The 17111-nt window shown below is 43.1% G+C and overlaps 1 protein-coding gene across 8 annotated transcripts in view; it reads right to left on the reverse strand.

Moving 5' to 3' along the window:
* Positions 1-14486, reverse strand: part of Stat3 (signal transducer and activator of transcription 3) — a 51240-nt gene extending 36754 nt beyond the window's left edge. For 4 of the 8 annotated variants that reach the window (XM_040749719.1, XM_040749715.1, XM_040749718.1 and 1 more), the window contains exon 1: positions 14274-14484. The gene's annotated coding sequence lies outside the window, so the exon portion shown is untranslated. Of the gene's footprint in view, positions 1-14273 lie in introns of all 8 variants that reach the window. The other 4 variants (XM_040749717.1, XM_040749713.1, XM_040749716.1 and 1 more) reach the window with 3 other exon arrangements.
* Positions 14487-17111: the final 2625 nt, after the last annotated feature.

A 17111-nucleotide genomic window follows, 5' to 3' on the forward strand; every position in this document is an offset into this window, starting at 1 on the left:
CAGATGCCCAACTGGCAGTCATCATCAGGGTCATAGCCAAAGACTAAGTGAGCTGGGAACACAGCTCAGTCTGCAGAGTGCTAGCCTCCGTGAAGAACGCCCTGGGTTTGCTCCCAACACTGTAACATACACATAACACATCAGAGTAGAGTCTGAAATAATCTACAGAGAGCATAGGAAGAGAACCCCACCCAAAGAGGCCTAAGGCATTTGACCCTTTGAGATCAGGGAAAGGATGACAAGGAAGAACACCAGGAAAGGTCTGTAAGACTGGAGGGAAGGGGCTGGAGGGATGGCCCAGTGGTTAGGAGCACCAACTGCTCTTCCAGAGGACCTGGGTTTGATTCCCAGCACCCACGTGGTAGCTCACAACCATGTATAACTCCAGCTCCAAGGAATCCAACGTCCTTTTCTAGCCTCTGAGAAATGCATGCACATGACACAGACATACATACAGGCAAAACAGCCACACACATAAAGTAAAAATAAGTTTAAAATTAATTTAAAAAAAGATCATCCAGGACCCCTTGGAAAGCTATCTCCTCACTTTTCTCCTTTAATCTACCCACCAAAAAAACAGGGATTAAAAGGACTCCAAGAGGGTCAACAAGATGACCCAGCAGGTAAGGGTGCTTGTTGTATAAACCTGGTGACTTGAGTTTAACCCTGGAACCCACATAAAAGTGGAAGGAGAATCAACTCCACAAAGTTGACCTCTGACCTTTATTTGCATCCCCTCAAGGCATACATCATGCATATACAGTAATAATAAGTAATTTAAGTTAAAAGGGGGGAAAAAGGGCCCAAGAAGAACTCTAGAAATGAAAATTCTTCTCTCCCAAAAGATTATTTGTAGGTTGGGGATGTGGCTTACTGTCAAATGCTTGCCCAAGGTTACATCCCAGCACCAATTTAAGGCTAGTTTGTTCTGTATAGCTAGCTGAAAGATACATAACAAAATTCTGTTTCAAGGAAAAAAGCAAAAACAAAAAAACACTCACACAGAGGCAGAGGATTGTTTCAAGTTTAAGCCAGCCTGGTCTACATATTGAGTTCCAGACCATTGGGGCTACATAGAGAACCCTATATTAAGGAACCAAACCAGAACATAACAATGAAAAGTAAAAGTCAGCAAGGCTCAACAAGGTTTGGCAAGGCTCAGCAAGGAGGAGGAGTCAAATATAGGAGGAGCTGATCATAATCTGGGGGCCAGGTGGAGAGCAGAGACACCAGTCTAAACAGAAGTGTCAGCATCAAAGTGCATAGTCTGGACTAAAGCCTTATGCCCAGCCTTATTGAAACACAAGGGAGCTAAAGGTTAAAATTATAATTACCAACACCAATGGTGAGATACAAGTATTTCACTTCCTTGTCCCCAGTTCAGTAATTGCATGCTTCCCAGCATTAGTGTTTGTTTGAGATTGAAGTCCAGAAAAAGAAAAACAAAAAACTGTACAAAATGTTCTGAGGAGAAGGGCTGGGGGGAAAGCTTGGTCTAACATGTGTAAGATCTTGAGTTTTATGAAGAAAAAATTAAATACATACAAGGAGTACTGTGGATACAGGTCAGTGTTGGCACTTGCTTTGCATGTTGTAGCCTTAGCCTGCATGCATACATGCATACACACACACACACACACACACACACACACACACACACACACATGCGTTAGATGTATGTTTGGATATCCAAAATATACTGAGAACATTTTTTAAAACTCTCAACAATTAAAAAAAATACATATCTCAATTTAAAGCTGGTTGAGAGATGGGCCTATAAGTCCAGCTATTGGGGAAACTAAGGCAGGTGCTTCCTAACCAAGGCTATGTTCTGCCTGAGCTACAATGACACTTGCTAGCCTGGCCAACTCAGTGAGACCCCGGTCTCAAAAAGAATTTTGAAAAAGAACTAGGGATGCATCTTAGTGGTAGAGAGCACTTACCAGTATGTGGGACCCCAAATTATTTGTTGTTGTTGTTCGCTTGTTTTTGAGACAGGATTTTTATGTGTATCTCTAGCTATCCTGTAACTCACTGTGTAGACAGGCCGGACTCAAACTCACAGAGGTTCATTTGCCTCTGCCTCTCAAGTGCTGGGATTAAAGGTGTGCACAACCATACCCAGCTGTGGAACCCTGAATCAAATCCCCCTAGCACATCAAAAAGAAACAAAACAACTTAAAGTCTGAACAGACAGCGTATCACAGAGAACACACAGATGGCCAGGCATATGAAAAGAAGCATATCAGATGCCACCAGAAGATTGCAAATCAAAACAGTACAAGTAACTTCACTCATAACAGCCCAAACTAGGAAGATGCCGTTCAGGCAAATGGGTTCATACACCAAGGGAAAGGCCACATAAGACACTGTTACTCAGCAAAGGAGAAATGGGCACCATACCACCAAACACAAGGAGGAACCTGAATCCACAATGCTAAGTGAAAGAAGGCGAACTGGAGAGCCACCATACCTCTATCATTGAAAAGGTTACTATTTGCATGATGACACTTGTACTAATATTCTGGAAGACAAACTATGGAAATAGTATAAAAGATAAGCAATTGGCCAGGGCTGCAGGAGAGGTGGATAGGTAGAATATTTGACTTTGGAGAAGTGTCTACTTTAAATGATACTGTAGTGGTCACATGTTTGTGTCGATCCACAAAGTAGCCTGGCACAGAGGTATACATCTGTAATGCCAGGACTAGGGAATTTGAACTAGACAGATTCCAAATTGACCTTCACAATTGATACCATGTCTCTAACACTAACAAATGCCACAGAACAGGGAACAGAGTAAACTGTGATGGAAACTGTGTTCTTTGTTACTAATGACATACATCTGTTATTATCAGTTTCAACAAATATATCACACTGATTCAAGATGTTAACAACAGAGAAATTGAAGAGGGAAAGTAGGAGGTATTTTCTACCTCATGTCTCTGTCACCCTATCTGTATCCCAGCACTCAGGAAGTGGAGACAGGAGGACTGCCATGAGTCTAAGGCCAGTGTGGATTAAGGACTTTGAGGAACAGGTCCACCAGAGCGTAATAGCAAGACACTGCCTCAAACAAATTGTGTGTGTGTGTGTGTGTGTGTGTGTGTGTGTGTTTGAAATGGATGAATTTAACTTTATGGAAAGCTTAAAAAAGATAAGCTTAGAGTTGGGAATGTAGCACACAAGAGGCCCTAAATTCCGTCTCCAGCACTTGAGAAGTAGAGGTAGACAAATCTATGAGTTCAAAACCAGCTTGGTCTATAAACTGAGTTCCAGACCTTGTCTCCAGAAAACAGAAACAAAATCAAGGTCATCCTCAACTATACAACGAGGCCAGCCTGGGATAAAGACCCTGTCTCAAAACAACAAAACTTGGCATATCAGTCTAACTCCAGAAAGGTTATCTACACAAGATTTTCTATTAGGTCTTCTCAAAATTAAGTGAGAGCAGCTGGTCTCATCCATTAGCTCACACACAGCCATGGAAACGATGTGAAGTTAGGTCCGGCAGGACAGGTGTGGCTGCCAGGCCCACAGACCTACGCTCCTTCCTGGGACCCACACGATAACAGGCAAGAAGTGGCTCTTGATCATTGTCTTCTGAACTCCACATGGGGACACATGCACTCTAAGTAAATTAATTTTAAAAACAGGTTTCTTGTTCCTTTTTAAGAAAGGAATGGGGAAACTAGAAAGAAACACTACCCAGGTTTCTGGGAGAGCCTGTAACCTAAACTCTAAAACTCACACCCACACAGAATGTGGCCTGAAGCAAGAATTCTCAAGGGATCTCCCAGTCAATCACTTAGCCAGAGGGAACCCTGAGGGGACCAAGATAACATCAGCATGCTCCCAGTAAAAGTCATTCCATTTTAAAGAGAGGAACAGAAAAGTGAAGTGACTACAAGCAGATAAGATCTAACAAGCATCTTTTCCAATCTGTACAATCACAAAAAGAAAGAAAGTCTCCCTTTGTTTTAAGCAACAGTGAAAAGTTAACTTGTCTATATATCTGACTTAAGCCAACATATCTTACAACATTGTACTGTGTCAGAATGTGGTGGCACACGCCTTTAATCACAGCACTCAGCAGGCAGGGACGGAATCTGAGTTTGAGGCCAGCCTGGTCTATAGAGAGAGTTCTAGGACAACTAGGGCTATATAGAGACCCTGTCTCAAAAAAAAAAAAAAAAAAAAAAAAGGAAAGTGATCAGAAGCTATTAGTAAATGCTCCTGAACACCTGTTAGCAAAACCAGAGAAAACCCTGATCTGGTGATGGGCCGGTTTTGTCAACCATAACCAGCCCAAGATTCACTCTCAGGGACATAAATACCAGGAAAATCAAGATAAAAAGAAATCTCCAAGCCGGGCAGTGGTGGTGCACGCCTTTAATTCCAGCACTCGGGAGGCAGAGGCAGGCAGATCGATACCATCCTGGTCTATAAGAGCTAGCTCCAGGACAGCTTCTAAAGCCACAGAGAAACCCTGTCTCAAAAAACAAAAAAAAAAAGAAAAAAGAAAAGAGTTCTCAAATGCATTGTTCTTAGGACTATCTATTACCTCAAATTTTGAGGACAAAGTCTTGTTTACAGAGACCAAATATATTAGACATGTCTAAGAACATACTTATAATCCCAGCACTAAGGAGGCTGAGGCAGGAGAATTACTACAAATTTGAAGTCAGCCTAAAATATGTGAGTTATAAAAACAGAAAAACCTACTAGATATTATCTATCAATAGAAATTATATGCCTGACAAAGAGGCCCCACATCTGTAATCACAGCACTCTGGAAGCTCCCTATATTCAAGGCCAGCATAAGTTACAGGTAAACACTGTTTCAAACAAAACAAACAAAATTCATTTAAACAATCAACTCAATGCACATTAACATAAGTAACAGTGATATCTTATGAAATGTAACCACATTTTCTGAAGAGGCAGAAATTAGTGGAAAAAGTAGCATCACTGAAAGTTTCATAAATCTTGGGCTGGAGAGGGCTCAGCAGGGAAAGGTGCTTGCTTGCTGTGCATGTCTGACACCCCAAGTCCCATCCCCAGAACCTGCATAAAAGCGTCAGGAGAGAAACAACTGTACAAAATTGCTCTTTGATCACATATCACGCGCACACACACACACACACACAGAATACCATACTAATAAATAACGCATTTTTAAAAACAGAAGGTTTTAGAAATCTACTTTCTGGTTCAATAGAAAAATGTTAAAGCTGGGTGTGCTGTCTCAAGCTTGTGATCCCAACACTTGAGAGGTGGAGGCAGAAAGATCAGGTGTTTAAGGCTAACCTGGGCTACTACACAGCAAAAAAAGTGTGAAACCAGCCTAAGATGCATGAGATCCAAGGAGGGGAGGATGGGAAGGAGCTATTGGAGTCTCATAACTGCTTGCATATGTCTGTTGCAATATGTTGTTTTTGTTGAAGCATTCCAGTGAAAGCTGGCTTTGCCCAGATATGGCGAATAGCAAAGAGATTATTTATACAATCTTTCAAGGTAATTTGGAGTCTTTAATGCTACTCAAAAAATTGGCAGATGGTAGTTACTCAAAGGTCAAAAGGTATGAACTCTGGGGTCATTCACAGCTACATTAATATCCACTTTATCTTGTATTTTTCATAGACTGTCCCCCTATGTGCTTTTGTAACATACAATAGTTGCTTAGAAAACATTGGTTTTAAAATTTACAAACTTTCCAAATGCTAGCAGATTTTATTCTCCACCATCCAAAAAAAAAAAAAAACGCATTTGTTAATAAGAGTTACTTACGTTCATTAGTATCAGGAAACTATCAAATGGAGGTATGGGTTTTCTCAATTTTTAATTTTTACTCTTCAGCTCAATTTTTACAATCTTTTTCTTTTTTTAAATTCCAATTTCACAAATTGCAACAAACATTGCCAGTTTTTCCCCTTGGACAAATAAACAACTTCTCTCTTTTTTGAAAGTGTCTACCACACTCCAGCTGTCAGCTTTTCACAGCTTAGGCATACACTGGACCAGACTGCATCCCAAAACCCTACAGACCACTGCTGATTCAGAGGATCCCAGATACTTCTGCAGAAAAAGCAATCATTTTCTAATTAACAACTTTATTTATTATACTCATAGATAAGTTCTCACCCTGTAGCCCTGGCTGACCTGGTACTAGTTCTCCATCCCAGATGCCCTCAAACTCACCAAGATCCTGTTTCTGGCCCCAAGTACAAGGATTGCAGGTGTAGCCAAACACACTTAGCTTTTAGAACAGCTTTAGGTTCTAAGCAAAATTGAGCAGAGTACAGCATTCTCAATACCTCCTGGCTGGGCCATACCTGCAATGCCCCCCACTGTAGACACTGAACCATAATCCATGTGAGAAAAGAATCTCTTGATGGCTCCATGACCCTGAAAAATCTTCAAAACAGTCACTGGGGCTTGAAAGCATCCCACACGCAGAACACTCCCCATCACAGTGTCCTATATAGAGCCTGCCCTGATGAATGAAGTCACACTGGATTTTTTTGTTTTCACATGTAATTAGGAATAAGCATTAAGGAGGCTGAGGCAGGGGAATGCTGAGAGTTCTTTAGGCTAGAGAGTGAAACCTATTAAAATATACACACACACATATGCATTTATATACATGCATGCTGCAGAATGCTTTAGTTATCCCACCCCCCTTACGCATAAGTTTATTTTGATTAATGTTAAATAATTTGTTTTTCCTAAATATGCTGACAAAAAGAAGACCACAGCAAAACTGATTTGCCAGGGAAAGTCAGCCTTACATTAAATATTTATTGCATCTAAACCACAAGTAGAGAAAAAATTCAAAGGCTAACTATTTTAATGATAGCTCATATTGTTTGGTTTACAGGAAAGGTAATTTCACAGCTTACATTTGGGTTTTGAGGTTCTTTAGGATTTTGTGGGGGTGGGAGGGGGAGAAAAAAGGAAAAGTCTAATGCATTTAGATTCTGCCAGGAAGAAAAACAAGAGCTTGCTAAAAGCAAAACAAAATTAGCATTAGCTAAGATGTGGGAAAACACTCGTTTTAGGAAGCTTTCACCTAAGCAGGTGCAGAGTCCAGACTCTCATACTGAGAGAGAGCAGGAGGTTGGGACACCACAAACTAATCAAATCAATCAACCGTCGGGAAAGCAGGTGATTACACAGACGGGGCAGGGCTTTCCTTCCCTAATCCCAGTCAGTTTTCAGAAATGGCGTCTACAAAAACTACCCAAACATCCCCCTAATAATTTGCACCCCTCCTCCACAATAGGGAAGCCATTATTTATGAGAAGTTTTACTTTCTCTTTCAAGCGTGGCTGGTTTCCTCCTGCCCCACATGGGGCCCAATGGGTTGGATGGGTCCTTTCCTGTCTTCTCCAACCCGAAATTAAAGAGGAGAATGAATTTGGTTCTATGGAAGCCAAGGCTTTCTTACCTAAAATGAGTGTTCAAAGAAAAGTAACAATTACAGAAAAATAAAGCTTTACATGTCCTTACATGTCCCGAGAAGGACATCCATGAACATCTGCACATTCATACACCCACACATGCTTGAGCGCACACACACATACAGGTGTGAAGGGAGACGGATCAGGTGCATAGCACTCAGCAAATCAAATTCATGAGGGTCACTGAGGTGTCCACCTGATGCCTCCTTCTCTCTCCCTCCCCACAAACCAAATTCTACACTAACTTCCTGCAGTCCCAGCTACTCAGGAGGCTGAAGCAGGACCTTCATCTCTTTCTAAAATATAAAAGAAAATGTAAAAGCTGACCTATTTTCCTCACCTAATTCAAAACAGGACTCCTCCTGTTAGCTTCTTCCGAAGAAAAATTCAACCCTCATCACTCCTCTACACTTTAACTATTCAATAGGAAGGCAGAGGCAGACAGATCTCTGTGAGTTTGATGCCAGCTTGACCTGCATAGTGAGTTCCAGGCCTGCCATCACCAGAGCTACATGCTGAGATCCTGTCTCCAAATAAATAACTAAATAAAAAAGCAAACTAAAAATTTCAAATTTTATATGGTCCTGGAGACTGAACCCAAAGCTCTGTGCACAGTAGGTATGTGCTCTACCACTGAGCTGTATCTCTGGTCCTTTTTTCAAAAATCTGAGACAGGAATGTCAGCAAGTTCCAGGCTAGTCTCACACATCTGTCCGCCTCGGCCTTCAGCACCGCTGGGGTTACAGGCTTGTGTGTGCACACACCATGAGACACCATGTTGCAGGTATGGACATCAGAGGATAACTTGTGGAAATCAGTTCTCGCCTTCCACCACATAGGTTCCAGGAATCAAACTCAGGTGGTCAGGCTTGGAGGCAAGCACCTTTACCCACTGAGCAATGCCACCAGCAACACTCACCCACCACCACCCATTTCTCAAGACAGTGTCTCATGCAGCCCCGGCTGGCCTCATACTCCCACTGTAGTCCGAGAAGACCTTAAACTTTGGTCTTCTGTTTCCACCTCCCAAGTGCTGGGATTTTACAGGAGTGTGCCACTGGGTCAGGTTTATGAAGACCTAGGGATGGAAGCCCTGACTTTGTGCATGAGAGACACATTCTACCAATTCAGCCACATTCCCAGCCTGTAGCTGTACTTATAGCATGAAAAACTAACTCCAAGAGACTATTACTGAGTAGTGATCAACTTTTAATGTGTTGACTATTACTTAAAATAAATGGAGCATAATCATAGATCTTTGTAATCATAGATCTTTGAAGGTGCAAAGAGGCTTACCATAAGGGCCTCTGTGTAACAGGAATTCACAGTTTGCCATGTCTATATCTTTATGTGAAAGCCTCCATCTCCTTTACCACAGTGTAAATCCCCCGTCCCTATTCATTTAGTTTTTTTTTTTCCAATAGGTCAAAATCTCCCAATTACTCCTTCTTTCCTTCGGGTCACTAATGGTACCATGAATCATAACTTGCCCGACTTTATAGCTAGAGAGAGGCCGCAGATTTTAATAATAATAATTAATAGTATTTGAATGTTAGCTATGTGCTAGGCACTATGAAAGACACCTTATTACAAATTATCTCGCAAAAGTATAGAAAATAAGGAAAATGCTGTTTCAAAAAAACAAATTACCCGATTAGACTTCACAACTACTCTGGGAGTGGGCCTAGTGGGCAGTTCGTGAACAAAGAAATTGAAACTAGAGAAGTTAAAGCAACCAGCCTAAGGACAAAGAGGGGACCTGGCTTCACAGCAATTCTTTAAAATGCCACCAAAACTGCATACCTCAAAACCCTCAAGCACATTACCCAAGTGCTTGACACCATGATGGTTACCTTAGGAGGCTCAAAAGAGTTTAACTGATTTGTAATTAAAAGGTCAAAAGTCAGGCAAATTGTTCAGTGGTTAGGAAAGTCTTTCATTACCATAGATATAGTAGCTAACAGGAAGGAAAGTCAGGGTCTAAATATCATTTTCTTCTGGGGGTAGATTTGCCTTCCATATTATTTTGATGAGCTGTTAAAATTACTTTCAATGAGTAGACCCAAGATAAACGGGTAAACTAAAAAAGTATCTGGAGAAACACACGTTCAACTATTAACAGGAAAACAAGTTTAGCTTTTTACGACAGCATATATTACTTTTATGAGAACACAACTTACTAGAAGGACATTTCAAGGCAATTATGAACAAGGCAAGGGAATAAGAGATGTGGCCTCCTTCCTGTTTCCTTCTCCTAAATTGAGAGCGTCCACTTACAGCCCCCAATACACTGTGCTGTTTTAAGCTCTGCACATCCATGCATCTTCCACCTTGAATGCAACTGTTTACTGCTCTGCAGAAATTCCTATTCATCCCACAGGTACTCAGGAGGTCTCCTGCACCCTCTTCTTGCCCCTGAAGGGAACGAACCTCTCTTTTCTTGGACCTTTGTTAAGAACTTAGATACTCAGGGCGCTTGCTATGGACCAGCATGCTGTAAACATCCTAATGAATTCGCTTCATTTTGAGACAGGGTCTCCCTGTATAGCTCAAACTGACCCAGAACTCAAGGTGTTCCTGCCTCAGCCTCCTAACTGCTGGGATTTTAGGCACGTGCCACCAAGCTTGTCTCATCATCTTCCTTTCCTCAGATCAGAAAACTGAGGCTTATATTCTGACCAGGAAGCAGCCAATAATCCAGGATCCAAACCCAGATTTCTTTGCCTCTTGTAGCTTAGTCTTAAGCTACTGTCCAGTCCTAATTCTACAATTACAATAGCACATGTCCTAGTCCCCATGGGGTGGGGGACTACAAAAAAAAAAAAAACTATTACCCACTACTTCTTCAGTTGTAAAAAAACAGGAGTGAGATTTCAAATATTCATTCTCCTTGGATCCTGCCTAGCTTTGACTTTTTGTTGCTGTTTTGTTCTGGTTTGGTTCATAAACACAGGTTTCTCTACAGAGCCCTGGCTGGCCTGGAACTCAGTATGTAGACATGGTTAGCCTCAAACTTGCAGCAATCCTTCTGCCTCTGTGGGAGTGTTCTTTTCTTGAAACAGGGTTTTGCTATGTTATGCAGGACAAACTGACCTTTAATTGGTACTGGTCCTCCTGCCTCTGTCTCCCAAATACTTAAATTACAAGTATATACCATCATACCTGGATCTACCTAGCCTTTTTTGGTTTTGGTTTTTGAAACAGGGTCTTATTCTCTATACCAAGCAGGTCTAGAACTCACAATGAAGCCCAGGCTATCTTCAAACTCAGCAACTTTCTTGCCTCAGAACTCAGCCACACACTAAAATGACAGACATGAAACATCACGACCAGCCTCTGCTTAATAATGTTTTGCTTTTTTGTTTGTTTGTTTGTTTGTTTGAGTCAGGGTTTCACTATGTGGCCACCACTGACCTGGAACTCACATGTAGACCAGTCTGGCCTTGAATTCTTAGAGATCCAACTTGCCTCTGCCTCCCAAGTGCTTGGATTAAGGACATATGCAACCAGCATGGCTCATCTTTCTACCTCTGTACATATATGTGTGTGTGTATGTTCCTCGGTGTATGTATGTATGTGTGTACAGTGTGTGTGTGTGTGTGTTTGCTAACCTAAATAAAGTTACACCAAACATAACATTACATTAAAAATGAGAACCATAGTAGAAATTCATTCTTCCAAATCTTACTCCTTTAAACAAGTTATTCCCAAGAATTTGCCACCAAATACAATCTGTCATTCCAACTATCTGTGCCTCAGTAGGCCAAGGCTCCCAAGCAGGAAATTCTTTTCACCACCAAAGACAAGGCTATGTCCTCCTACTGTATCTCATTAAGGCTGATGCACAACACTGGGAGTCCTTCAAGACTTGAGGTTGTCCCTCAAGCACTTTTTTTTTTTTTTTTTTTTTTTTGGTTTTTCGAGACAGGGTTTCTCTGTGGCTTTGGAGGCTGTCCTGGAACTCACTTGGTAGTCCAAGCTGGTCTCTAACTCACAGAGATCCGCCTGCCTCTGCCTCCCGAGTGCTGGGATTAAAGGCGTGCGCCACCAACGCCCGGCTCCCTCAAGCACTTTTTAGATGATTAGTTTGTCTAGAACTTTAAAAAAAATGAGTTCTATGGCAGAGCACTTGCTTAGCAAGATAGGTTCCATCCCAACAAAAAGGGAGGGAAGGAGAGGGAGGGGGAAAGAAAAGTAGGGAAGGAAGGGAGACACAGGTGTGGTGCTTTACTCTCTTTAATGACATTAACTTGCTGTATTGGATGATAAAGCATTTATCAAGTTACTCCAATACACTGCAAATTCTACAAACAAGACACATCCTACTTTCGCCGGCAGTTTCCACAAAGAGAGTACATATCCACTGAGCTGTACAGCGGCTCAGAAAGCATTAGTAAAAGGCTGCTGGCTTGGTAATGGTGTTCACCACCTCTGCCCTTCTCACATTTGAATGTCAAGACATACAGAAGCCAAAAGCAAAGGAACTTTCGGCAGACAGAAATGATCACTGACCACAAGGCTCTCTGGCTTAAATGTCATTGAGGTCACAGCTACCCTTTACCTAAAATTTGCCTAAACATATCCATTAATAAATAGCTGGTGTTTTGCCAGGTGGTTGTGGCACTTGCCTTTAATCTAGCACTATGTGTGGGTGAGGGTGGGGGGAGCAGCAGAGGTAGGCAGGTCTCTGAGTCTGAGGCCAGCCTGGTCTACATTCAAGGCTATACTGAGAAACCCTGTCTTGAAAAACAAACAAACAAATAAATAGCTTCAGTTTGATAGTAAATCATGCTAACAAGAAAAAAAAATACTTCCCAAGGAAGAAATAGAACAAGGGTGGGTGGTGGTGATGCTTGCCCTTAATCCCAGCACTGTGAAGGTGGATCTCCGTGAGTTCAAGGCCAGCCTGGTCTACAAAGCCAGTTCCAGGACAGTCAAAGCTAAAGCTAGCTAGCAGTCACTAAGTATTTCCACTGTTGTAACACACTATGCCTTAGGCAAGTGTCTTGTCCTTTTGGCCTCAATTTCCTTATCTACAAAATGAGGTTAACAGTCTGTGAACAACCTACCTTACAGGCCCTTTGAAGATCCTCATGGCTGTGGATTATTTCTAAGTGGTTATTTGTCCCCCATGAACTACATATGAAAATAAAAGATTCATGAATCTGCTAACGTTTCTTTGTGGTGAGTGTGCGAACAGACAACCATTCCAACTTTCTTCACTGTTACTAGCCCAGAATTTCTTTCCAAAAGCCCTGGGTTTGATTCCCATAACCCACACGTTGTCACTATCTGTAACTCTAGTTCCAGAGGATCCAATGTTCTCTTCTGGCCTCCATGGGCACTGCACACACATGTACACACACATACATACAGGCAAAATACCCATGTACATAAAATGAAGGTAAGTAAAAATCTAAAAAGAAATTCTGCTAGTGTTCTGGTCTGGCACATACAATAATGAAACAAACATTTTTCCTCAAGGAACATGGACATTATTTAATATAAAGAGAAGAAAATGGCTGGCTCAAGACCTACAGTCAAATTCCACATAGGTGGAGATGAGTTATTGTTTGATAAATTCAAATCAATGCTTTACCTGCCAGCCCAGCATTTACAGTGAATTCATAGAGTAAATAAGTCCTTTAATGTAGAAAACAGCAGATATAGACCATATACATTTTGAATAAGAAAAATGACTAACCACTGATTATATAAACACACATATCTATTGATATAATAGAGTGATGTGGACTAGGTAAGTAAAGTGACTTCAGTGACTGTCTGAACTTGCTAACTTGCTAACTTACTAAGGAACAGCCACACACCCAACAGGTAAAGTTTACACAGAGCTCAGTCAAGGCCAACCAGTCTTTGTTTCCCTATCTTATGCATTTACCCAAGAGCTTGGCTCTGAGACAGAAAACTCCCACTCTTGATTGGCTCATTCTGTCCTGTGCAATTAAGCAACACCACAATCCAGTAAACGCAATGGCTCAATTATTTATTGTCTAGTCGAGTTTACCAGGTGTTTATGAGAGAACAATGTCAAAGAGGAAAGAGGTTTGCCCCTCTTTAGAGCTGGTTTGGCCAGGGATTTATTTTGAATTAAAAAAAGAAAAAAATGTTTTTAACAAGGTGAGGGGAAGCATAGTTTAACACAGAAAGTGGTTGGTGAAATTTTAGAAAGAACACAAGTTTGTCAATTTCCTAAAGGAAATATGATTCTTATGAAAAAAAAAATCGTAGCCACAACTAGCCAGCCCAAGAGGCTGTGTGGGTACGCCAGTTCCCACCTCCTAAGAGGTACCGCTGGCTACTGAAGGAGCAGAAGCAGGACAAGGCGAAGAAAGCGGCTCAGCACCGAGCCGCCAGGCCCAGCACGGGGGCGGAAAGGAGGCTCTTTCCAGCTCCCCCACCCCAACGATCTCCGCCGGCGTGACAGTGGCTCCGGTGGCCCGAATGTCCCTAGCCTCCGGGAGCAGGCATTGGAAGGCCGAAGTTCACGTCTGTCACCCTCAGCCTAGAATGCCCTCGCCCCACGGTTCCATCCCCGGAACTCCTCACTCTCCCTCCGCATCTCCCCCTCGAAACTTCCAGCGCCCCTTCCCTTCCCAGGCCGGCTCCTGTCATCGGTGGAGCAGTCCCTCCCGAGCGACCCTCTCTCTGTGTCTCCTCCTATCCTCCCGCCTCACTTAAGTGTCCATTCACAGCTCTAGGCACCCCTAAAGCCGCAACCGCGCGACGCCCCGCGGTGTTCCCCAGCTGGCATGCCGTCGGGGAGGTGGCCCCACCCTGCACCCCCTTCACCTGTCTCCCGGGCTGAGGCCCGACTGGCAGGACTGCGCTGGCTCCAGAGGCGAGCAACTGGGCTCCCGAGGGCCGCCTGGCCTCTCTTAGCCTACGCGGTCAGGCGACACCGAGCCGGGTTGTGCCTCAGAGATCCGGTTAGGGCTCGTTCCCTCCGCGGCGACGTCGGAACCCCAGGTTCCCCCTCCCTGTCTACACTGCAGCTCCGGAAACCGCTGAATTACAGCCCCTCCAGCCAATCCCCACCCAGCTCCCAACTGGCCAAGACACGCCTCCATGCATAATTAAAGAACGGCCAGCTGGCTAGGCCACCCTGAGGCCTCAAGGCGAGAGCAGCGCTTCCGAAGCCCCGCCCTCTGACCAATGAGAAGCGCCTCTAGGACAGAAGGTGGGGTCGGGAGACGTCTGGGCACGCCTCCCTGTGCTGGCTGTTCCGAGAGCTTCGTGCTCCTCCCTCCGCAATCAAGGGAAGAGCGGAGGCCTAGCTCACAAAAGCTCGGGGGGAGGGAGGAGACATTAGTGGAATGTCCTGCTGAAAACTCAGCTGAGTTCCTGGCAGTGCGTGACGTCAAGACACTTTAAATGCCCTGATACGGCTCGCTCTGCCCGCTCTCCCTTTTCCCGGCCCTTGGCACCACGTGGGGGCGAGAGTGTGAGCCTCTTACCACGTGGGAAACAGCCAGTTAGGCGGTCTCCGGGTATCACCCCACATAATGTATTTGGGTTTCTGGGGACATCAAAAAAGAACATGGGAGGCTCTTGACTACTCTGAACTTCAATTTCTGCGTGAGTCTGGACATACACCCGGAAATATGACGTGAAAACAGAGAAATTACTAGATTGCGTGGGGGAGAATAGTGAATATAACCCAGTGTTGTGTTCCATCGCTTCAATCACGAAACTCAACAGCAAGGCTTATGGGTCAGATCGCAGAAATGGAGAATGCACACAGAATGACAGCTGACTCAAATACACAGTATTTGCCATTTCCACGTGTCTGAGTTTTGTGTTGTTTTATTACTGTGTTATATAGACTCTTGAAATTCTGTAAGAAGAGATTTGATCAATTTGTTTCCATTAAAAGATTCTGATTTTAGTGGCTGGAGGGATTCCTCAACAGTTACAGAGCACCAGCTGGTCTTGGAAGATTCAGATTCAAATCCAAGCACCGACATGGTGGCTCTCAACCATCTGCAACTCTAGTCCCAGGGGATCTGTGCCCTCCTCAAACTTCTGCTGGCACCAGGGAACACGCATGGTGCACAAACATTCATGCGGACAAAACATCCATATACGTTAAACAATTTTTAAATTAGATACTGCTTTTTAAAACTAAAACTAACACATACACAAAAGGCCCATAAAATATCTCCTTGCCTTTAGGATTCATTGTTATAATTAATTAATTTTTTGCCATTAAGCTTAAATGTCCAATTGAGACAAATAGTTCTGAGACATTCTTCCACCAGGCAGTGGTGGTGCACAACTGTAACCCCAGCACTCAGGAGGCAGAAGCAGGTGGATCTCTCTCTCTGAGTTGGAGGCCAACCTGGTCTACAGAGGGAGTTCCAGGACAGTCAAAGCTACACAGAGAAACATTGTCTCAAAAAACGGGGGTGGGGTGGGGGTGGGGGAGACTGAGGTGGCAGGGGTAAAGGATAATACCCATTTAGCCTTGAAGCTCTTGAAGATGTCTTTCCCAACTTGTCTGTTGGGTGTGCAGATTTTACTGAGTTGAAACTGGCCGTTGGTGGTATTTGGATAAGCTTTGCTTTATGTAATAAAGGATGAACTTTGCATAGTGCAGAGATTTGTATGTGTATGTGATGATGCAGGCTTACAAATGTATCAATCGTGTTTGTATTGCCTGTGTTTAACACAAAGAGGGATAAAGATAAAATCTAAAAAGGGTTGTTATCTCACCACACAGATAACCCCAATAACTTTTTTTAACACAGATAATACATACCTAAACAGTTTAAGAAGCTTGACATTTGTGTCTTCCTTATTATTGCTATCACTTGAATTCTTGAGACAGGATCTCCTAGATTTTCTAGCCTCTCCCTCCTGAGTGGCCTGAGATTTCTGACATTCCCCACTACCCAGCTAGGTTGAGATTTTTTTAATAAAAATCTTCTCCTTCCTCTATCAGTCCTTGTCCCTAAAGGTAGATATTGTTATTAATTTCTAGTGAGAAAAAAATCAATGACTCAACCTTTCCTGGGTCAGGGATCCTTTTGGAAGACTGATGGAGACTATGAATCCTGGGCCCCAGGAAATAGACAGCCCACACTTTTTCTCACATCTACTAATAGCTTCCCAATGCCCGAAACCTTTCCAAAGCCTCCAGATTGGGACCTCAGATACCACCTCAGATCCATCTTTATGGGTGTGTAATGTTTGGAATAAAACCCAGGAATTTAGCCGGGCGTTGGTGGCGCATGCCTTTAATCCCAGCACTCGGAAGGCAGAGGTAGGTGGATCTCTGTGAGTTTGAGGCCAACCTGGTCTACAAAGTGAGTTCCAGGACAGCCTCCAAAGCTACAGACAAACCCTGTCTGGTAAAACCAAAAAAAAAAAAAAAAACCACAGGAATTTGAACATGCTAAACATATGTTCTACCACTGAGCTACTTCCTCAGCCAATACCTATTCTCAAAGTAAGAAGTGAGTGCCTCCAGGTAGGGTTGCTAATGATGGACTTATGTCTCCATTGCCCAGGAGATCCACGCCCCCCCATGGAAACTGTTATATTGACATAGGGAATTGTAGGGAGGGAAAGCACAAGCATTCATCATCACTGCAGGATATCCCATATATTACCTAATTCTTTTTGAGC

Source organism: Mesocricetus auratus, unplaced genomic scaffold (genome assembly GCF_017639785.1).
Source record: "Mesocricetus auratus isolate SY011 unplaced genomic scaffold, BCM_Maur_2.0 Super-Scaffold_100007, whole genome shotgun sequence".
NCBI classification, from domain to species: domain Eukaryota; kingdom Metazoa; phylum Chordata; class Mammalia; order Rodentia; family Cricetidae; genus Mesocricetus; species Mesocricetus auratus.